This window comes from Hemicordylus capensis, chromosome 3 (genome assembly GCF_027244095.1).
Source record: "Hemicordylus capensis ecotype Gifberg chromosome 3, rHemCap1.1.pri, whole genome shotgun sequence".
Taxonomy (NCBI): Eukaryota; Metazoa; Chordata; class Lepidosauria; order Squamata; family Cordylidae; genus Hemicordylus; species Hemicordylus capensis.
The window spans coordinates 57381262-57405325 of NC_069659.1; the positions used below are offsets into that span (position 1 = coordinate 57381262).

The 24064-nt window shown below is 41.2% G+C and overlaps 1 long non-coding RNA gene across 1 annotated transcript in view; it reads right to left on the bottom strand.

The window, feature by feature from the left end:
* LOC128349100 (uncharacterized) overlaps positions 1-19592 on the bottom strand; it is a 117563-nt gene extending 97971 nt beyond the window's left edge. The window contains exon 1 of the long non-coding RNA XR_008318553.1: positions 19466-19592. This is a non-coding gene — a long non-coding RNA (uncharacterized LOC128349100). The remainder of the gene's footprint in view (positions 1-19465) is intronic.
* Between the last annotated feature and the right edge of the window lie 4472 nt (positions 19593-24064).

Genomic DNA, 24064 nt, shown 5'->3' on the forward strand with positions numbered 1-24064 from the left:
TTAGAGCATGTCCAGTTTATTCTAATTTTTAAATCTACTGTTGTAGAACATAGTAATTTACCAGAACCATTGATTACAATAACTTAAATCCAAACTGGATTAGTCTCTCTCTCTCTCTCTCTCATTACATTTTTACACTACCTTTCATTAAAACAATCTCAAGGTTACAAAACATTTAAAACAACTAGAGACTATAAAACAATTACACAATAAAAATATTAAATTGGAAAATAAAAATACAAATCTAATTAAACATACACAATAGGTTATTTGGAAGGTTCTTTCATTCTCTATCATGGGGTAAGCAACCTTGTCTCTCCAGCTATTGTTGAAGTACAATGGTGGCTGGAGTCCAATAATATCTGGAGTGCCAAGGTTGCCTACTTCTGCTCTGTCAAGACAATCTCAATCAGTACAAACTACAGCAATTGAACTTTCTGAGATTATTCTTAGCCATTTGTTCCTAAATTGATTCTGAATGCAGACTGAGTTCCCTTCTCAAAAATTATTCCACACTGAGTATAATCTTTGATCTTTTATTTAACTGAGCTGGTAGGGTGCTCTCTTTTTAGTTCTAAAACTTCGCCTTTGTTTTTGTATTTGAGAGTTCAACTGTAAAGTTCTTTCACAGTTCCCATCATTAACAGAAAGTCTGTCTCTTATCCTTAAATTACCTGCACATCTAAAGTATCTGAACACAAGTACAGGCTGTTTATCATCTTCTTTATCCCCTGCCAATATGTGAATAAATGGGTTTTCTGAAAGTAATTATGTGGGTAGACAACCTGAGAAAAAGAAATTACTCCTGAGTATTCAGACAGATTATGGAGCAGCTAAGGGCCAATCCACATATTCAGGAAAAAGTACATGGTAAATCCTTTGGGGCAGTGCCACTTCAGAATGCAAGAGCGGGGTGGGGGGGGGAACAGATGTCTGATCTAGAGTCAACCCCCTCTCCCAATCCACCTCTAGCCATATTTTGTTACAAATGATTAGTGGCTCCAGATGGGATTACCCTTTCCCATCAGGCACATCTATCAAGTTCAAATGAAACCAGATGAGCATCACAATGAACATCCACATCCAGATGTAGCTGCTATGCCCATCAAATAGATACAGCAGCTATGCCCTTGCACGATCTGAGTGAACATACACAGCCAGACAAAAATAACAGTTCAAGTTGTATTCATAACCATTGATCATCCTAGCCACTAGATTTCACAAGGCCACACACCCTTTGCTATAATTACCCAACAGAAATAAGGAAATATCTCACTATGTCATCACCAAATTCATATGCTGAAGCTCTCAACCACAAGGATTTTGTATTTAGCTCAGTGGATCAATCTGGTGGATCAATCTACCATTCAGAAGCACATAGCAATAGCAATAGCACTTACATTTATATACCGCTCTATAGCCGGAGCTCTCTAAGTGGTTTACAATGACTTAGCATATTGCCCCCAACATTCTGGGTACTCATTTTACCGACCTCGGAAGGATGGAAGGCTGAGTCAACCTTGAGCCCCTGGTCAGGATCGAACTTGTAACCTTCTGGTTACAGGGCGGCAGTTTTACCACTGTGCCACCAGGGGCTCTGACATGATGACATGATGGATACCAGTCACTATACCCATAGTGCCTACACAGTCATAGGAATACTCAGTACGGACAAAGTAAATGCATCTAGGAACCTGGAATTAGCTTCAAATCTCCCCTGCAGAGGAGAAGCCTTTATCATTTTCTTGTCCAATATATGGCTTGACTCCTGAGCAAGCAGGTGAACTACTACAAAGCAGAGCTATCACAAGCTATCACAAGAATACTTATTGAGGGGCAGAGAAGGCACAAAGTGCATTTTGTGGAGATTGAACTTTCTCCCATGTGTGGGACATGGAAGCAGTGGTGCAGCTATCGTTAAACAGTGGCTGTGCAAACAGTTGTGGCGAATGGGGGGGGGTTAATGGCAATGTTGCTCGTGCAGCCAGCAGTCACCAACAGCAGCACCTCTGCTTCCATGACCTCAGCAGCAGCATCCAGAGGCCTCCATTGCTGTTAGTCTTGAGGGTCATGTCGACCATTGCTATAAATGGCAGTATGTAAGAGTGGTTCAGGACCACAATAATATACCCTATTTCTTCTGCTGTTGTCAAATCTGGTGATTTGTCAGTCATAGATGTGCAGCCATTCATCAGAAGCTGATGGTGGAGAATCAGAAGTTACTACTCTTGCTACCCACTCCCTTCCCAGTCCATAGGAACATAGGAAGCTGCCATATACTGAGTCAGACCATAGGTCCATCTAGCTCAGTACTGTCTACACAGACGGGCAGCGGCAAGGTTGCAGGCAGTAGTCTCTCTCAGCCCTATCTTAGAGATGCCAGGGAGGGAACTTGGAACCAAGATATTCTTGCCAGAGCAGCTCCATCCCCTAAGGAGAATATCTTGCAGTGCTCACACATCAAGTCTCCCATTCATATGCAACCAGGGCGGACCCTGCTTAGCTAAGGGGACAAGTCATGTTTGCTACCATAAGACCAGCTCTCCAGTCCCTTCCAGGCTCTTTCTTACTTTTCCATGGGAGGGAGGCAATTGGGCAAGAAGCCACATGTGATCTGGGAATGGGCCAAGCTTTATCTCTCTCATTGTCACAGCACAACAGCTCAGAGTGGAAGAGTAGTAGTAGAAGTGGCAGCAGGGGGAGCATCTTGGGACAAGCACATCCCTCCACAGCCTCAGATGCAGGAGCAGCTGATGCCAGGACTGTCAGTCTTGATGACAGCCAGGGGCCACCATTGTTGGCTCCTCCCCCTCTTCTAGCCCATCTAGCAGAGCCTTCCCTCCCATGGTGAGAGCTATAAAACTGAAACACATTTGGAAAGTTGAAACCAGGTGGCAATTTAGAAACACCTAGAGTGCTATTTGTCTTAACTTGGACTGACTTAAGTCGAGGACACTGCCTGTATTATGTAATGATTGATAATAAAAAGTCACTCCTTTTTCTTTTTCTTTTGCAGAGAACTTACTTATCCTCTATAAGTAATTGAATATGAAGCAACTTTAACTGAGTTCAATATTCATTACTTACTCAACATAGGCTAAGAAAATAATACAGGCTAACAGACTCTTATGCAGAGAAAGGGAGAACCACAGTTTGAATTTATGTTAGCAAGTGAAGAACAAACAAATACTGTGACTCCACCCCCAAGCCAGTCCATAGATATATTCAAATACAGAAGCATGCCCATACAAATAACTGAGACAATGTCTATGGAAAAATCCCAACACTTTGAGTATGTGAAAAGTGCTTTTCTTTCAGGTTACCACAAGAGCCCAGTTTCTTGGGCAATGGTGAGCTTGTTGGGAGGTCCAAGGTTTTTGTCTTGGACCACCTGTGGTCCAAGGTTTTTGTCTTCACATCTGTCCTGAAGCTGCAACCCTTTTGCTACAGGATGGTTACTCAGTTGGCTCCTTCTTTCTTGCTACCGGGTGATCCACCTTGTGGTAGATTTCCCAGTTTATTCATCTTGGTATAACATATAATCATGGGATTTAGCTTATCTTTTGACGATTACCCTGCTCTCTTTATTCACTCAAGCATCTAACTTGATCATGTACTATCATGCTTGCACCTTGACCTATGATTTACCTTTCTTGATATGTAGTTTGATATCTTTTGCATATATTTGAAGCACCCTTGACCTTCTAACAATTCCTGTGTTCCAAGGAATTTTCTTCCATTATATATCTTTATAAACAAAAGCACTCAGCATTTTTTTTTCTTGTCTGCAGGGGGAAAGAAACCCAACTTCCTTTTTTGACTTAATGCTTTAAAACCAATATATGTAGAGAGCAGATAACTCATCCAGTGTGGTGTATGATAATTTGGTTTACCAGAGCTTTACAGTCTCATTTTTTACAATGAACAGAAAGGACGTGTCAGTAAAGTGCCATAAAGCAGCACAAAATTGACTTCAGGTTGCTGGTGAATGATGACCAAGGATATTAACACATGCAGTGTTTTGTTTCCAGGATTACATGAAGTGATAGAGGAAGACAACATTCTAAATGCTAAAGGCACAATTCCAAGTTTGTCTGAAGCCTATGTACAGAATTGTCTGAAGCAAACTGGGAGCAAACAGTTCAGCTTCCCTAGCCCCTGGCTGTACTGCAGAAGATGACAGGGAACTAAAATATAAGCTAATTTAATATCTCTATTGAGTCATCAAAAGGAAAGTTGGAGTGCATATCCAGGGTACAGATCTCGGTTTCATGTGTGAACCCCACATGTATACTACATTTGGAAAACTGAGTTGGCAAAATGGGGTGTGAACTCCATTTTCAAGGGAATCATAAAAACATAAACAGAAACAAGCAGCAAATAAAACAACCCAACAGCACTGTAGTATTATTATTACCTTGAATACTGGGAGATCACAGTGAAATTTGGTTCTGATATAATAAATTTCAAACATCATCTCAAACCTCTAACTGCTTTCAAAGGGAGAAAACATGCAAAAATTATTGTAATACAACATCAGCCATGAAGTCTGAGCAATGGTAGCCCAAGACTATGGGGAACCTGAGCCAAATACCATCCCTCAGTAGCTTTCACCTTACCTGCCACCCTTGCTCTTTCCACCCAGTCCTCCTCCTTATCCTTGGCAACAGTAACTGTTCCACCGTCTAACTTGGCTTCCTGCCACCCCTCAATAATCTGCTGCCTCGGGCAAGAACTTCATCAACCCTGATTAAAGAGCCAACTCTGAGTGTGAGAAAGCAAAATAAAAGTACTCCTTTTGGAATGTGAACACCAGAAATCATTGGTGCCAACCTAAATCACAGGAAGAATATCTCCAGAAGTGCAGCATTTGCCTTTTCAATAACATTATCAAGAGGGTGACTGCATTTGAGTGTATATGCATTTGAGCTAATAATTTTCTCCTTCATGCATTTTTTGTAGGAAAAGGAAGCACTCCCTTTTTCTTTTTGCCTCCATGATTAATGATGATGATAATAATAATAATAATAATAATTTATGTTATTATTTATTTATTTTTATTTAACATATTTTTATACCACCTAAAACTTACATCTCTGGGTGGTTTACAACAAGATTAAAAGTAAAACATTAATTAAAAACAAAAACAAAAATTTTTAAAAAGCAAGAAATTTAAAACACAATTTAAAATTTTAAAACAATATTCTAAAAACAACATTAAAACAATAAACAATATCAGTTAAAAGCCTGGGTGAACAGATGCGTCTTTAAAGACTTTTAAAAAGTTATCAGAGATGGAGAGGCTCGTATTTCACTAGGGAGCGCTTTCCAAAGCCTCAGGGCAGCAATGGAGAAGGCCCGTCCCTGAATAGCCACCAGACGAGCCGGTGGCAAATGATAAATAATAAACACCAATGAAACAAAGTAGGCCTACAAGAAAGAACAAGTCAAGAACCGAGCAGAAAAATTGAGAAAGAAGCCCCTGAATGGTCAATATTTGCACAATATAAGTGGAAATCAGACATCACCAAGACCTGGCAATGGCTTAAGAATGGCAACTTGAAGAAAGAAACAGAGGGTTTAATACTGGCTGCACAAGAACAGGCACTAAAAACAAATGCAAAAGTAGAAAAGTCAACAACAAACAGCAAGTGCCGCCTTTGTAAAGCAGCAGATGAAACAGTGGACCTGTTACAACACCTAATCAGCCGGGCAGAGGAACCAGCGACCAACAGTATTTCTATCTTGTCTGGCTTGAGTCTCATCTTATTCACCCTCATCCAGTCCATTACTGCACCCAAACACCAATTCAGGGCAGTCACTGCTTCACCTGTGTCTGATGAAAAAGAGAGAAACAACTGAGTGTCATCTGCATATTGATAACACCTCAAGCCAAATCTCTGGATGATTTCTCCCAGTGGTTTCATGTAGATGTTAAACAGCATAGAGGAAAGAATGGAACCTTGCAGAACCCCATAGCATAACTGCCAAGAGGTTAAGCAGTAGTCCCCCAGCACCACCTTTAGGGAACGGGCCTCAAGACTTCTTTAGGATATCCAGAGCCACTTAGAGAAGAACACTACTAACTGGTGGAGAATGAGCAGACGTAAAGACTACTGTGGAAAGATGGTACTAGGAAACATTTGAACTTGAACATTTCTTTCTCACTTTATACTTCATTTATAAATTAAATGTATTCTCAAGAGCTGCTGTATTCCTTTATTCCATCGCTAAGCAGAACTTGCTTGACTAGATTTATTTTTAGGGTCCAGAGTATTTCCCTAAAAGCCCTAAACAGTGCGAAATCCTTCCCTCCCCACCCCTTGCAAGTCTCCTATTACCTCTGATTCCAGACTTCTTTAGATACTCCGTGATAATGTTTAAAACAGTAATTTCAACCAACAAATAAGAACTGGAAGCCTGGGGAGTTAATAGGGATTTTTTCATCTCTACACAGCTCTCTGATCTAATTTTAGATAGCAGGAAATATGACAACTTTAGCCACTAATTAGAATTACTCATTGGAAATTATTTGTAGCAATCCCCCGAGCTTATTACAACAAAGAGGTGCTGATAACAGTGCCAAAATAAACATGTCGGAGATGATTTGGGGGAGAGAACCATGAACACCATGAAATGCTGTCTTGCACAAATGTTTGAAGTACATCTGACGGCATGACCAGTTATTTTAGAAAATTCAATATTTTCCCAGGAACACTGAAAGTGCCAGATCATTTTGTGTTTGTCAGGTCCTTCTAATTTTTTTTAAAAAACAAACCCTGTTAAAATTTTATAAAGCATTCTTTGAAAGAAGTTGATAATTAAATTCCAATTCTCATTTGTTGTTAGAACGAACTCAACAAGCTCTTGTGGTGTCACACTCTGCTGAATTCTGATTATATTCACTCGGGATTAAGGACTAATTCGCACTAAAAGATTTTGTTTGTTCTCTAAGAAAATGAGATATTGGGTCATGACTAAGCGGTCTGCTGCTTATTCACACTGGAAGAGGTTTGTACTGAGCTGGAAAATGAACTCTTTTCCCACCACATTTTTCCACAGGTTGTGGGGCACTTAGTGTTCTCTACACTCCAAACTGACCCAGTTAGGACCAGCAGGGCTAAAGGCCTCACTTCCTATGTACCTCTGGACTTTCTTACCTGCTCAGTTGCAATAGTAAATGTTATGTAACTGCCTTGAAATGTTAAACAATCTCCTCTTTGAATGTGCTCAAGGAAATGCTGGATGATTTAGAGCAGAAAATTAAACTCCATGACCTTCACTGCATGCTTGCATGAGGCTTGGGTACATTCTGGGCTCTTTCTGGGAATTGCAGATTGATACAGTCACATATGGTTTAACTGCACTTCCTTTTGTGCTTTTAAATCCACACCCTGAAACTTCATATTGAGAGACCCTAGCATCAGCCATACTACTGTAGGGGGAGGATGGCAGTTCAGTTCCCAAATAGCAGAGCAAACCAGTTTGTGAGAAAGCAGCAAAGCAAGAGGTCCTGAGACAGCTCTTTAGGATTGAAGAACTACAAGGATTTATTTAAAGAAAAGGTTACAAATGAATGTGGGAAAGCCTGCAGCTTAATTTCAGCTGTAGCTCATGGCTGAAGAGAGAGACCAAAAGAAACAGCAATCTCCAGAGAGACAAAATGGAGACTGACACTGGAAGAACAAAGAGGGGAGGAGTCCAGCACTTTTATCCATGACCCTAAAAACACCCCAGTGGTCACTATGAGACATTGCAGTTGAGAGCTGATGCTGCCAGGGTCCTAGCTCCAATACTCCTACTCATCAGCTCGTGCTGCTGTCTATTCTCTCTCAAAGTTTTGAAACAATCCATGGGCAATGGCTTAGTTAGCACATCTGCTACCATTTGTTCACTTGGACAGTACATCAATTTTACAAGTCCCTTTTCTTATGTATCCCGCACATAATGATGTTTGGTTTCAATCTGTTTTGTTCTAAATTTAATTTTCTCCATTTGTGAGATTTGGATACAGCTTTGATTATCCTCAAACATCTCAGTGGGTTTTGGTTCATCTATGTTGAAATTCAACATTAGCTTGTGCAGTCATGCTACCTTTTGACATGCTTGAGTGGCAGATACATATTCTGCCTCAGTAACTGAGAAAGCAACTATTGATTGCTTGCAGCTATGGCAACTGACTGCTCCAACACCATAAAATAATAGATAACCACTGATTGACTTCTTGTCTGTTTGATCTTTAACCCAGTCTGCATCCATATAACCTACTAATTTGGGTCCACTACTAGCAGGCAACTTTAGATAGATTGTCCCACAGATGCAGCTATATTTGGTCTTGTTATCATACCTACATATAAAGGTTTTCCAATCACTGTCCTGTACTCATTGTTGTCTGGCACAAGTTCACTCTCCTTCTGTTTTAGGTAACCTGTTTCCATAGGTGTATTCATTTTTTTGGCCTCTGTAAGTCCCAAATACTCCAGCAAATCATTTATTTTCTGCTTTTGGTTAAGCACATAGCTTCCATCCTCTTCTCTCTTTATGTGTATTCCAAGATAGTGTGAAACAGGCCCAAATTCTTTTACTTCTATCTCACTATTCAGGTGCTTTATTATTTCAAGGCTGTCCTCTCTATTTTCATAACGAATTATCAAATTATCAATGGAAGTATGTATATAAGTCCATCTGTAGTCTTTGAACCTCAATTACAAGCAAGGGTCAGCCTTTCCTTGGGTAAATCCCTCATTGACTAGCAACTGGTTTAATTTGACATTAAATTTGACTAAGGAACAGTCTTTTGGTGTTCAGTGCCCTCCTCCCTGTGTATTCGCTACCACTGTCAGTGCAGAGGATCTGTGGCTTTCCCCCAAACTTGTTGCTTGCTCTTGCAACATATTCTTTTAGTCTTTCTAGTTAGTACTTGTCTCTTTTCACTTAACAGGTGTGTATATGTCTATCTAGAATAGTCATCAATGAAAGAACATATTTATTACCTCCTGATGCATTAACTTGCATAGGTCCACAAACATCACTATGGATCAGATCCAAAGGATGCTGTGTTTCTCTTTCTTTGTGTGGAAGAAAAGCAAGCCATGTTGCCTTTGCTCTTATACAGCATGCACACTTTGATTCAGTGCTGTAGGGGGCTATTTTTACACCCTTTACTAAATGCAACTTTTCAGCCTGACATATCATTTTGGCATCTCTATGGCCTAACCTTCTGTGCCAGATTCAGACATCCTTTGTGTGTGCATTCTTTCACAGTTTTGGCCTTTCTAGTCACACATTCTACTTCAAACAATCCATTCTCTTGTAAAACTGCTTTCATAAGCAATTCCTGTTTATGAGTACTGAAACAGTGCCTTCCTTTAAATTTTACTTTGTAACCTCTTTCTGTAGCATCTTTTACAGACATCAGACTTGTTTCTAGAGCAGGCACATACAAAGCTTCTTCAATTGTTAATCCAATGGTTTCTCATTTCTCCAGTTTGCAGAGCAACTGAGTAGATCCTTTCCCTTCTGCAAACATCAGTTTTCCATCTGCCAAATATATAGGGATTTTACAACTTGTATCTAGGTGTAAAGATCTCCCCCTTTTTCTAATCAGGTTGCTTGTAGCACCCGAGTCAGTGCAAATGCCACTGCAGCAATTCTCAGACTTAGCTTCCAAAACTTCATCTGTTTTTCCCAGATATATCTTAATATACTTATTATCTTGTACTGTTGGAAGGAAGACTCCTGCTCACTACATTGTTTAGTTCTTAGTTAGGCTTGATACAGGTTAGTATCTTGGGTTGAAAAGAGATGGGGAGGTGGGGGATGACCTTGGGGCAGCTATACCAGAGGTGGGGGGGGGGAATCGACGAAGGTATGGCATTGGTAGGCCAGCGGGTCATTACAGTGGTAGGTAATTCAGGAACTTAATTGCAATTGCCCCTTCCAGCAGGCCTACCACCTCTTTGACCTTGGAGAGCAATGCCACACACCCATGGGCCTATTAGATTTGTCTGCCCAAGGAGGTTATTGGATCCAATAGGATTTCAAGAAGCCTTGGGAGGGTTTAGGGTTAGCTTTGCTAGTGAGTCTGTCAATGCTCTGGTGCAAACATGGAATAATGAACTCACTAGAGTAGTAGACGCAATCACTCCTAAGCCTAACTCCTCTCCGACTTGCTATAAAGATAGTCCCACGGTATTCAGATGAACTATGGGAGCTGAAGCAGTGAGGTAGACGTCTAGAGCATAGGTGGAGGAAGCCTCAGTGCGAGTCTGATCAGGCACAATACAGAGCACATTTGAAGATCTATTCTCTGGCAGTGTGGGCGGCAAAGAAGCAGTTCTTTTCTGCCTGCATTGCTTCTGCAAATTCAAGTCCAGCTGAGTTGTCTAGGGTTGTGAGGGGGCTCAGTCACTCGCTGTGACATTTTTAATGACTTTTGTGCATATAAAATCTCTCACATTCGGGCTGAGTTGGATTCCACAGTTATTGCAGAGTCTACAGTCTAGGTATCCAGCAACTCCTCTTAAGGGATCAGATTGGCTCATTTTCAGTTTGTGGCTCCTGAGGAAGTGGACAAACTACTTCAGACTGTGCACCCCACAAGCTGTTCTCTTTACCCTTGCCCAACTTGGCTTATCTCATCTGGTAATCATATTATCAGAGAAAGTATGGTAAATATTATAAATGCTTCTCTGAGGGAGGGCAGAATGCCTCTTTGTCTTAAGGAAGTGTCCTTGTGGTGACGCGGTTGCAAATATGGCTCATGTACTGTTAAAATATCCATTCTATCAGGAACCAAGGCACCAACTAATCAAGCCAATAATGAATAGTATGATGGGACACTCTGATGATTTTCTTGTAAAAATTTTACTGGATGATAAAGTTCTAATGATTTATTATGCAGTAGCTAAGTTCTGCTATGTAGCCACCAGACTGCGTAAAGATAATGTGGGTGATTAGATGATATATTATGTGAATTTTTATTTTGCTAGTTGTCAATTGTTCATTATTCCATGTTTATCTAATTTTATCATGTGGTTCTCTTGTAAACTATGTAAGTTTTAGCTTATTTATTTAATTATCTTGTTCATTTTTTTTCCTTTTGGTCAAAGACTGTCAATAAAATATGTATGTATGTATGTATGTATGTATGTATGCATCTTCCCTAAGTGCCTGCTTGGAGGCGGTAATGGGCTGGATGAGGGACAACAAACTTATAACAAAATAAGACGGAGATACCTAATGGCACAGTGGGGAAGTAACTTGCCTAGCAACTAAGAGGTTGCCGGTTCAAATCCCCCCTGGTATGTTTCCCATACTATGGGAAACACCTATATTGGGCAGCAGCAATATAGGAAGATGCTGAAAGGCATCATCTCATACTGTGTGGGAGATGGCAATGGTAAGCCCCTCCTACATTCTACTAAAGAAAATCACATGGCTCTGTGGTTGCCAGGAGTCAACACCGACTTGAAAGCACAAATTTACCTTTACTGACTGTGGAGGGTCGGGACCCAGGAGATGGTTTAGATCTGCCTGTTCTTGGTGGGGTTACACTCCCCCGAAAGATCAGGTAAATACTGAGCTTGAGATTGCTCCTGGACCCAAAGCTCTCCCGGATTTCTCAGGTTGCGGCAGTGGCCAGGAGTGCTTTTTATCAGCTTCAGCTGATACATCAGCTGTGTTCATTTCTAGACGTAAATGACCTTAAAACAGTGTACATATGCTGGTAACCTCCAGACTTGACTATTGTAATGCGCTCTACGTGGGGCTGCCTTTGTACATAGTCTGGAAACTACAATTGATGCAGAATGTGGCAGCCAGGTTGTTCTCTGGGAGAACATGAAGGGATCATATGACACCGGTTTTGAAAGAATTGCACTCACTGCCGATATGTTTCCGGGTGAAATACAAAGTGCTGGTTATCACCTATAAAGCCCTGAACAGCTTGGGTCCAGGCTATTTAAGAGAGCGCCTTTTTGTCATGAACCCTGTTGCCTGTTACACTCTTCTGGAGAGCTCAGATTACAGTTGCCACCAGGTTCTCTGGTGGCAACTCAGGACCGGGCGTTCTCTGTGCCTGCCCTGGAGCTTTATAATATGCTCCCTGCTGAAATAAGAGTATCTCCTTCTCTGTTTGTTTTCAGGAAGACCCTCAAAACTTTCCTATTTTTACAAGCTTTTAATTAGAATTAATTTTAATAATTTTAATATATTTGTTTTATATTTTTATTATGTTTTATGCATATTAAGCTGTGATTTTTAAAATATCTTAAATTTTGTATACCACCTAGAGATGTACATATCAGGCGGTATAATAATAATGAATGAATGAATAAATAAATAAATAAATAAGTTCTGTACCCTGTGTTCCCAGATGACTCACTCTCTTTGCAACTTTGCTTTGCGTTCCTTTTGTCTGCAAATGCTTTATTATTGGGACACATATTATGCAAGTGTTTGGGGCTTCCACAAATAAAGCATTTCTTCTTTCTTTGCAAGTTTCTAAATGCATTTTCTTCACTTTCTTTTGGTTGCTTTTTATCCCTTCTGTGAAAATCAAAGTCCTCTAAATGGTTAATTACAAATTATAAGTCTGCATCCTCCTTGACTTCCAAGGCACCAATCACACTATCAAAGTAATGTGGCAAACTATTCAACAGCAATCCTATCAAAACTGCATCTGGCATGATTACTTCTTGAACTTGCAGTTGACTAGATATTTCTAACATTTCATTTATGTGTTTGGACAGACTTTCTCCTTCTCTAAGTCTTTTATTGCTTGGTTTTCTTACTAGATGCACATTGGAAACCACAGACTTCTTTTCAAATAATCCCATCAGAGTTTCCCACATATTATTTGCATTTTCTTTGTCTCTTAGATGCACTAAGATTGGGTCACTCACCACCAAGCAAATCATTCCTGATGCCTTTTCATCTGCTCTGTCCCATTCTTTCTGCTTCTTTCCTGCATCTGCAGGACGCTGAATGTACAGAACACTGCCAAGTCCATGACTCTTAAGGAGCATCTCCATCTTGAAAGACCAGAGCTCATACTCTGGACTTTGCAACATTTCAATCATCCTTGTGCTGTCTCCATTTTCAAAGCTTTTCTCCTTGCTTTGCTTTCTATTTAACTCTCTAGGCATTTCTCTTTTATTTACTGGCTCCTGGGCCCATAATCCTTTGTAGGGAAAGAATGGCAGTTCAGTCCCCAAATAGCAAAGCAAAACCAGTTTGGTGAGAAAGCAGCAAAGCAATAGGTTTTGAGACAGTTCTTTAGGATTGAAGAACTACAAGGATTCATTTAAATAAAAAGTGACAAGTGAATGTGAATGTGAAAAAGCCTGTAGCTTAATTTCAGCTGTAGCTGATGGCTGAAGAGAGAGAGACCAAAAGAAACAGCCATCTCTGGAGAGACAAAATGGAGACTGACACTGGAAGAACAAAGAGGGTGGAAATTCAGCACTTTTATCCATGACCCTAACCCACACACTCACACCCACCCCTCGTGGTCACGATGAGACATTGCAGCTGAGAGCTGATGCTGCCAGGGTCCTAGCTCTAACACCTACTACCATGGAACGTTGCTCCATTTGTTCTTTTCAGATTTTATTTATTTATTTATTTTATTCGATTTCCCACTAGCTGGTATGAATCGCCCTTTTCTTTATATTTCCTATTGATGTTCCTATGCATGGTCTCCCCCACCCCCACTAAGGCAGTTTTGTCCTTCAGAGATTGAATGTCGTGACAGGGATTTGTCTTATGTACCACTACTGACCTCTCACTAAAGAAAAGAACTGAAAGACCAGCTGGTCCTCCAAGAGCCGCCCAAACATGAATGAATCAGAAATAGTCATATGAGAAGACCTAACATCCTATATTTCAGGTGAGGCTCCTGCTTTAATCTGTGCAATAACATGGACACCTCCTACTTTCCCTGTCATGAATAAAGGTAAAGTGCGCCGTCAAGTCAATTTAGACTCCTGGCACCCACAGAGCCCTGTGGTTCTCTTAGGAGGGATTTACCATTGCCTCCTCCCATGGAGTATGAGATGATGCCTTTCAGCATCTTCCTATATTGCTGTTGCCCAGTATAGTACCAGTTGGGATTCGAACTGGCAACTTTCTGCTTCTTAGTCAAGCATTTCCTTGAATAATACCCACCCTTTCCCTTTACTTCCCATCATCTTGGCCAGTCTTTCCTAGAACTTTATTTATTTACCCAGCTTTGCATTTTGCATTTGTATTTACCCATTACTTCACATTTTAGTCGGGGGCAAGACTCAGTAAGGTCCAAAGGCCTGTTTAAAACTTTGATTCATTCAAAATTCTATGGCCATGGCTCCATCCTTTAAAAAAACTACAATTCCCACAATCCCCCATGCCTCTTGGGGAGCTAAACCTAATTCAAAGCACCAGGGGAAGTTAAAATCACAAGCCAGAAGACAAGTAGCTAGGATGCTGTTTGTTGAGTGCTCCCGGTAGGGTGGGAAGCAAAGAGGATGATGTAAAGCCTCTTTCCTAGCTCCCACCTGGTCCCAGTGCAGAAGGAGGAGGAGGAGAGGTTTGGGAAGGGCAGGTCCAGTCAGGTCCATTAGGAATATCAGAAATTTGACAGAGTTTTGACATGGCAGCAGGGATTTCAGTTGGAGTTCCTACTGTCAGTGCTCCCTATAGTTTTGTTGGAAATCTGTCTGATAATGTCCAACAGAGGGCATATTGGGTCCAACATTGGATATAATGGCACAGCCCTAATAATGCAAGACAAAGAGCGGTTGACAAAAATGCTGCATAAAGTGCCAGGTTTCTGGGCACTGTAAACTCTTTGGTCAAAATGCCAATCCATGGAACCTTATAAACTTTTCCTTCACTGGAGGCTTTGGTAATATTTCCCTGCCCACCCCCCTTCCTGCCCTAAGACTTATCTATAAGTCATAGATAAAACAATAAGAGAGAGAAGGCTGATGTATCATCAGCCCAGGGTCACCTTAGTACTTCACCTTGTGTTGATCTGAGCCTCAAGCTCAGCAAAATTCATGAAGATCCCTTACAAATGAGTGCTTGGCTGAAGCTCAAAATCGGGGCCCATGAGCCAATGTGATGCTATGTGGCCAAACACAAACATCCTGATGATGTGCTGTCATCCTTGCAGAGCTTTGTGCTTTCACAGACCTTGGGATCTGAAAGGCAGCCGTTAAGCACAACAGCCTGTGAAGAATGATAAGCTTAAAGCCCTCATTTATTACAATCTCCATTGAAATCAGTTCTGTCCCCAGTGTTGTGCCCAGGCCATGGTGCTGCATTTTCTGAGCTGCCAGATAGGAAACTTGGCAATGCAAAATCCCTCCTCCATTAAGATCCTTATCAGGATCACACGTTTGAAAGATGAGGAGCAGACAATTTGCGAGCTACACATTTTGTGCCTGGTGCTCAATCGCAGCAGCAGGAGCAGCGGGAGCTTAAAACTGCTGTTGCTAAGGGAGTTTGGGCCAAAAAGAGTAAATGACTTGAGAATCCTTAAGAAAGTCCTTGAATCATTTTAAAATTGGGGCGCCTGCCTAAGCAATTTAAGCACAAAGTATTATGGTCTTTGGAGCACAAAATCAAAAGATAATGCAGATATTTGAATGTTTGCTATAGATCTCTGGTGCTTATACTAATTCCAAGGATTTCTAAAGGCATTAAAATAGTTTATGCTCAAGGACAGATGCCTTTGAATTTTGCCTGTTAAACACTGGGTCAATGTGGCCATACTTACGTTTTAATAATTACCCATGGGCAATAAGCAGGACCTTTTATTCTCTTTACTATAATTAATTAAAAATAATGTCTGTTTAACAAGGCAGCAATACATAGGCATGTGGGGGCAGTGTCTAAGCACAGGGAAAGCATAGTGAGAGACTCCCTGGGATTTTGTGAGGTTGAGGCAAACATTCAAAATGGATCCTTTACATTTAATCAAAGGATAAGCCAATTGTTTAGACCTAAATGTTTTGGTATTTCCTCCGGAATAACCAGTCTGGGGTCACAGATGCTGTGCTGAAACAAGCTCTAGGATACCTGACTTCAATCTTGAATGAGGGCCAAACTAGATAAAATGGCAGCAGATCTGTTGGTTTAAATCCAAGGCTACACCAAGTCTAAATATAAAAACAGGATGTGCATGTCTGATTTTTAGACCTAAAAGGGTAGTTTCACTTTTGAGAGAGAACAGTTTGGCAGAAGTTTGGAAGGAAAGGGAGGTTTGATTTTATTGGTTATATTTTTGAAAAATAGAGGGAATTTGAGTTAAGCTAATTGGGTTGTTTAAAAAATCATTGAAAAAAATTGTGTATATAAAAAGAGACAGTTCAGAGTCAGAAGAAGAATTCAGAGTGCAGTCAAAGCTGAAGATTTGAAGAGATACAATCTGGAGAAGGAGTACAGAACTGAATTATTGCTGACACAGTCTGAGAGAGGATCAGAGTTGGGGCTGTGGAAAGAGCTGTGAAATCACGAGCAGAGAGTGGAAACTCTCTGAAGGGCTGAAAGCACTCACTAGCAAGAAGAAACCGTCTGGGGCTAAACCCCTCAGAACTGTGAGGGAGAGAAGGACTTAAGATGAACCAGGGAGAAGCCAGAATTGCTGGAAACTCTGAAGTGAATGCAGAGGACTCTGAGTTAGGGCCCAGTGTTAAGACAGGTCAGTTGGATGCATTTTGATCACATTTCATTTGTTTCCTTGAGCTTATTTGGGTGTTTTTGTACCAAACATTTTAAAGAAACTATTGGGTTAAACTGAACTATTTTTAAAGTGAACTCAGCCAGAGTAAACCAAAAGCCTACTTGGTGGCAGTGGTTAAACTTAAAGGTCACAGGACCATGACATATGGTAGCAGCATGGGTGGATCAGTGACAGTGCCTCATTTTGTTGTTCGACATGAGCAAAAGTGTCTAGCAAGTCACGAACATAAGTTCCCTGCTAACTTGGCAAAGAGGCACCTTTTAATGTGGTGATTCTCTTTATATAAGTGGGGGGGGGGAGTGACTGGCCCTATCCACACCAGCACAGTACCTCCAGTGACTGGAGGATAGACTCCAGTCTATCTTTTGTTTCTTTTTAGATTGTGAGCCCTTTGGGAAAAGGGATCCATCTTATTTATGTATTTTTTTCTCTGTGTAAACCACCCTGAGCCATTTTTGGAAAATTTATAAATAAATAAATAAATAAATAAATAAAAAGCATGCTCAGAAACATTGCCCTGGGTCAGGAGTAGCAGCTTAGGCTGGTCCCATTGCTGAAACACCAAGTCACACGGGGTCATGGGTTTGCAGAGGCCAAAAATAATCTCATAGAGTGAGTATTGACTGAATAGTGAAATGCTATCTAGTATTGTACACAAAAACCACATATGAGGCGTATGTTTTGGGTGGTATAAAAACAGGTTAAATAAAATAAATAAATAAATAAATACGGAACTTTAGAATCCCAATCATTCTGGTCCTCACTGACAAGAACCCTAAGCATAGAACCAATGGTCTGGTTCACTTGCTTAGTGCCCCCATTACTAGCAGGATGGGCCATGCTAATCTTCGCCTGGGTAATCTGGAGCTGCCAGCAGACTTCCTGGAGCAGCCATGATTAAAAAATTTTTCCTTGATTACTGCAAATACAGTTTGGGCGACCAAACTGCAACACAACAGATTTCATAAGTGCATCAGTCACCGTTTCAGTCTTTTTATTTTTAAGAGGTTGTGCCACAACTTACTTCAAAAAGGCATCATACAAATACTGATTCCTAGCTGGTGTTTCAGGAAGTGGGTTTTTTAGGTCTACTTGAATAAATTCATAGGGCTTAGTTGACTGTGGCATTTCCCCCAATGGAATCCTTTCAGGCTCATAGCCAGCCTAAAAGCCTTGTGGGGAGGGATCACAAATGTCGGGGTGGGCCAGGTTATATGGCCTTTAAATAATAATAAAAACTGGGCAGGCAGGCAGGCAGGCAGGCAAGCAAGCAACTCTCTCAACCCAAAACACAAACCACAAAATATGAGTAAACATGCTAGGAGTGTGCTGATAGCTTATCAGCAGATTTTTTTTAAAAAAATCTGTTTCTCCTATTAATTTCTCCATTTTAATTAGTACCACAATATTTATACCACATAATTATATATTGTTATTAAACTGCTATATTTATTTGAAAGCAATTTTGAGCATATTTAAAATAATTAAACAGGCATGTTCTCTCTCTCTCTCTCTCTCTCTCTCTCCACTAATACATGAATCTGAAAACGCAATGTCCCCTGCTAACTAACTAAATAACTGAAAACGCAATATCCCCTGCTAACTGGGCAAAGAGACACCTTTTACCGTGGTGATTCTCTTTATTTAGCAGGGGGAGAGTAACTGGCCCTATCCACCCCCAGCACAGTACTTCCAGTGACTGTTGCTGGTGTGTGTCTTATGTTTCTTTTTAGAATGTGAGCCCTTTGGGGACAGGGATCCATCTTATTTGTTTGTTATCTCTCTTTGTAAACCGCCCTGAGCCATTTTTGGAAGGGCGGTATAGAAATTGAATTAATAATAATAATAATAATAATAATAATAATAATAATAATAATGATGATGTCTATGTCAAGAACACAGAGAGAGAGAGCATATGCAACAGTGCACAATCTAATCCCACTAATCCTCAATTTGTGTAGCCTAGTTTGGGTTATATATTTCTTTACTTGCAAAATTTGTTACTAATTTTCACCCCACCTTGCCACCAAATGGTTCTCAAGATGACTTACAATGGATTACAATAATTTAACAAAGAACACACACAAAAACATATCAACCCTTAGCTCTCTGGCTTATGGTAAAGTTCAGAGGATGTCTGGGTGCAGATACAAGGTGAGTTTGAGGAGCAATTCCTCACTTACATTTTTAGGTGGAGAGAGGAAAGACACCTTGAGGGGGCGGGAATATCATATTTACCCAACAGAAGACGAGTGAATTTTGGATGGGATTTAGGATTACTTCTTATTAAAAGGTTATATTATAGGGATGTGTGAATTGATTTAATTTGAATCAATTCAAATTCAAGAGTATTCCAAACACAAGAGTATTAAATGGCTTGCCACTGAGCATAGGCCCCATTCTGCAAAGCAAGTTCCACATTTGGTTGAACTGCAACAGCCTCAGTTGCATCCTCCCCACAGAGGAGCAGGGAAAACTCTATCAAAGAGCCTGTGCAGAGTACATAGATACACATGCAGAGGTTCCAGTCTCCTCCTAGCTTGTCATTCCCTCTGATATCACAAAAGGGCCAAGGCCTTTTCTAATGATCCTTCAAGTGCTGACAAGGTTGCCAATAGGAACCACGATCCATACTTGGCAGCTGCAGGTAGCATGCTTGGGCATCATCACGTGTGGTCTTCTGATCAGTCCACTCATTTACAGGCACAAGAAGGTCAAAATACTTCAAATACTCACTGATCACAGGCCCATCAGCATGACCAGAAAATTTCTTCTCAGACAATAAGGTTTTTGCCATCTCGAAGCTGCTGCCACCAGTTGTAATATTGGTTTAACAGGAAAACTGCCAGTCATCAGGCCATTCTCACGGAGAATGGCAAAGCTCTCTCAGAGTAACAACAATAGAACTGAGCAACTAAGACAAGATACAGAACCTTACTAAATAGTAAAGCATGGAACAGCACCACCTATTGGTTGGCAGTGTTACTTATGCAACCATTACAATACCCCACTTAGTATAACCCCTCGCACGCTGTACTGTTTTCTTTCTCAAAGAAGTAAACAAGAATAAGAGCTGGACTGAAATGTTCCAATCAGTATCACCACCCAAGCCCCCAATGGCAATTGAGGTGGGGTGACACGCCATTGCCTCTGGCCTTCAACCCCACCCAGTTCTCGCCGCTCTCCCCACACTCCCAATTCATCCCAGCCTGTCCTAGCTCTTTTCCCCTGTCCTACTCCCACCTCAGTGTAGAAAATTGCTCCCAGACTCCCTTCTCACTCACTCCCCAACAAGGCTGGCAGGGCTTGCAGGTTCCCTTTCCCCACCCAAGCAGGGCTCATGAGGGTTCCTCCCTACTATCTCACTGGGTGGCAGCCTGTCAGCTTCTGCTGCCACTGCCCTTTTTCTCTTCTCTTCCCACCTCTGGATTGTCTAAAGCCAAGGGAAGCAAGTGGAAGAGGAGAGAGACTTCTGGGATAGAGTGGCACTCTGCTCTCCACACCCCTTTTCACTCCTTTCCCCTGACTTTTGAAAAGTCAGAGGCAGGAGCAGAGGAGGAGGACAGCTGGAGAGCCTCTGCTAGGGGAGGTTAGGGGAGGCAGTGGGCTGGTGAAATGAGTCGGCAGGCAATCCACTGCCTGAGGCAGCTGATTCGTTCAGCTTCATTAACAAGTTGGCTGTGAATTTACAAATGGCTAATTTGAATGAAAACACAAGGCCAGGAGGGGGGGGAATGGAGTGAGCTATGGAGATGCTGAGTGGGAGGAGCTCCATTGGCCATCAGTCAGCACTTCCCACTTAGCATCTTAATCTCAGTGAGAGCAGTAGTCTAGGGATGTGCACGAACCTGTTCGAACAGGTTCGAACACCGGGCGGTTCGGAGACTTGAAGGCAGGGGGGATAACGAAGGGTGCGGACGGGTGCACTTACCCTTCCCTTCGCTTCCCCCCTGCTGGCGCTCCATTAGTAAACGGTTCGTCAGGGCGGCAGCATACCTCCCTGCCACCCCGTCCCCTCTTTGGACAGTCTCTACTGGTGTGAGGTGGCATGAGCATGGAACCAGTTCGGAGGCCCTTTATGGTCCTCCAAACTGGTTCAGAAGATTGGCAGTTTGGCCAGTTTGAAGGTGGAGGGATCTTTTTAAGGATGGGGGAGGGTGCTCTTACCCCTCCTGCCGCATTTCCCCTGCCAGCACTGCCTTTTAAAACAGTTCGGCAGTGCAGCAGCATACCTCCTTGCCACCCCGATGCCTCAACTTCTGATGACCGGAAGTTGCCACTGCACATGTCGCGCTCACTCACATGCACTTCGTGACATGCACACATGCAGCGGCAAATTCCAGTCACTTCTGGTCTGAGGAGGCACCCGGCGCCAAGGAGGCATGTTGCTGCCCCACCAGACTGTTATAAAAGGCAGCGCTGGAGCGGAAAATGTGGCAGGAGGTGTAAGAGCACCCTCCCCCGTCCTTAAAGAGACCCCCCCTTCAAACCAGCAGGCACTGGTTCCATGCACACCACTAGTGTGAGAGTAAAAGTCTTTTCCTTTCTCTAAGATTCTAACACAGTCAAAGAGGATTTATTTACAAAGGTCACTTGAGTTGTGTGTTCATATTTTAATTCACAATTTTTGCATATTCAAATAGTGCCACTATAATAAGTGTTTTGTTGACAAAGATGTAAGCATTCAGTCAAGGTCTGACAAAGAATACAAGCTCTACCCTTGACTTCCTATATATTTATTATGGCCACCAACGCAGGTAAAAATAGCATATCTATGATTCAAAGGTGCAATCTATTGCTAGTACTGGAGAAGACCCAAAGCTCCTTTTTGAAAGAAAAAAAAAATTGGCTTTGCCTGTTGGTATCCCTGACCATGTTGAAGTGGATTGGTCTAATTTTGGGGTGAAAATACTCATTTGGCTTCTAAATTTCCACAAAAGCATGTCAACAGTTACCCTTGTGCTTGGCATGTAAAGTTTATAACTCCATTTTCAACAACCAAAATAGGATAACTGCAATACAGATGGTTGTCAGAGGATTTGGTCATGACCTGGATGAGATTTTGTACTTGCCCAAATTCTAATTAAGAGTTCTGATATTTGTGCAAGACAGTTTAACTGATAGGTTAACTCTACAACCATTCAGAATTTCTAGGTTTTATCCTTGCATTAAGATAGGTCAATGGAAAGCTAAGTACATGGACTGTATTTTATCAGCTCTTTGCAGGAATGCTTATTTCTGAACTATGTTATAATATTGTACCCTTTGCTTTTCTAGAGGGAACTGCCCAGAACTGCCCAGCTGCACAGCATTGTTCTATGTTTTGTACAGCTTGGATTGAGGATATTTTTCACTATGTTCAGTACTAAGACAAATTTGGTCACACCAAGTGAATTTGTTTGCTTTCTGTTATTTGACATTGGAAATTTTGTAATCTTGTGCATTTCCTTATATGATAGATGTTTCCACAGATATTATTGTATACCACTTTTTAACGAGAAAGTTCTCAAAGCAGTTTATATAGAAAAATAAGAAGGCCTGTCCCCAAAGGGCTCACAGTCTACAAAGAAACACATGAGAAATACCAGCATCAGCCATTGGAGGGATGCTGGGTTTTAGCAGTCGGCAAATTAAGACCTGAATTTATTACCCAATTGTAAGAAAATTACTTCTGTTTTTCTCTGAATTCTATTATGGTATTTTAATTAACAATAAAACTGATGATGATGATGATGATGATTTATATCTGAAGCATTACCATCATTGTCTTCTATTTTCTGCTTCCCCTTCAGAACTTCTGCATGTGGCCAGGCTGGCAACCTAGACGTGTTAAACTTTTCACATAATCAGTTTAGCATGAAAATCCAGCTGAAAATATAGCCATTAGACAGTAGGATCTGCACTGAAGTCAGATTTGTCATTGTTTTGGGGTTCAATTACTGATGCTAACAAAAAAGCAGGACAAAACAGAAACAGAGTTTTGCCAATTAAAAGCTGAGAATGGAATGTTGCATTTAGAGCTGAATCAACATGATTTGGAATGGAATGTACCATAACAAGAAATGTATCAGCACTTTTGTCCCTCTTGTAATTCACTTTTAGCTCGCATGGGTGGATATCACAAGCTGATGCTTCTTCTCAGTTTCTGAGACAAAATGAAGCAACTTTGGCCTTCAGGTTGTAAACAGAGGTGGAGAGTTGTGGGAGTTTAGTTACAGGGTCAGAAAAATTCTGTTGAGGCCTCTGGGTCTGTCAGTCTGCATTTCTCATCCTGACATGCTGAGGCAAGACGTCACCAGCTGCAGGGCCAGAGAGTAGTTAGATGCCTCTTTGATTCAAAGTTCAAGGCTCTCATGCCATATATATCTACCTGAGAAAACACCAGAGCAATACAGCGACTGTCACAATGTGCTGAAGAGGTTTTTTCTTGTGGGAGAAATATGTATTTGGAACTGCATTTTTAAGGCTCAGTGGAATTATTCCTGTTGACAAAATAGGGCCGATGTGTTGAAGTGAAACACTGATAAGAGTCTAAAAAACACTTTTCTTGCCCTTATCTCAAGCTATTTGTGAACCTGCCAAACTGGAAAGCGTTCAGTTTTTTTAATCTCTCCCTCCCTCCTTCCCTTTTCTCTTAGTTTAATAAAATCCACATTATACCCCACAACTGGCTTTCAAACTTCTGAAATTTTACTTCAATGTAAAATTGGGCATGAACAATTCCCTTATTCACTTACAGCCAAATAATCTCCAGTGTCATTCTGTTGCCTTTGCTGTGATAGTTCCAGAGAGAGTGCTGAAGTGGAGAGCTACCAATTTACTGTGACTGATTCAAATGTCAAGATCTCAGCTCCGTCACATGATTTTTCAGTTGCATTTGTTTCATGTGCAAAGCGAGGTTCAACCTTTATTTTCTTTGACCTCATACACTGCTACTGCTATATAAATGTTAACTAGTAAAAATTCTGAGAGTAGGGCTGCAATTAGAAGTGTCATGCCCAGTCACCCAAACAGTAGTTCACAGCTGCTGTGGGAGTTAAACTCAGCCAGACTCTAATTCACTGGAAGTTAAGAGCTCTCAAATTCTTTCCTGTACGGAACAAACAAGTGAGCCAAGTGCTTTGTCTAAAGCAATTTCAGTAGCTTCTACACTTAGATTTTTTTTGGTGACAGAATTAGGAGATTATCTTGGAACAACTGAATTTACATCCTGCCCTGGTGTAGGAAGCTGCCATATACTGGGGCCGAATTAAGAGGTTGGAACTCTGCTACATCTGAATACATGCAACCATGGTTTCGTGATGAAAGTGATCTGTGGTTCGCCTCACCAAACTC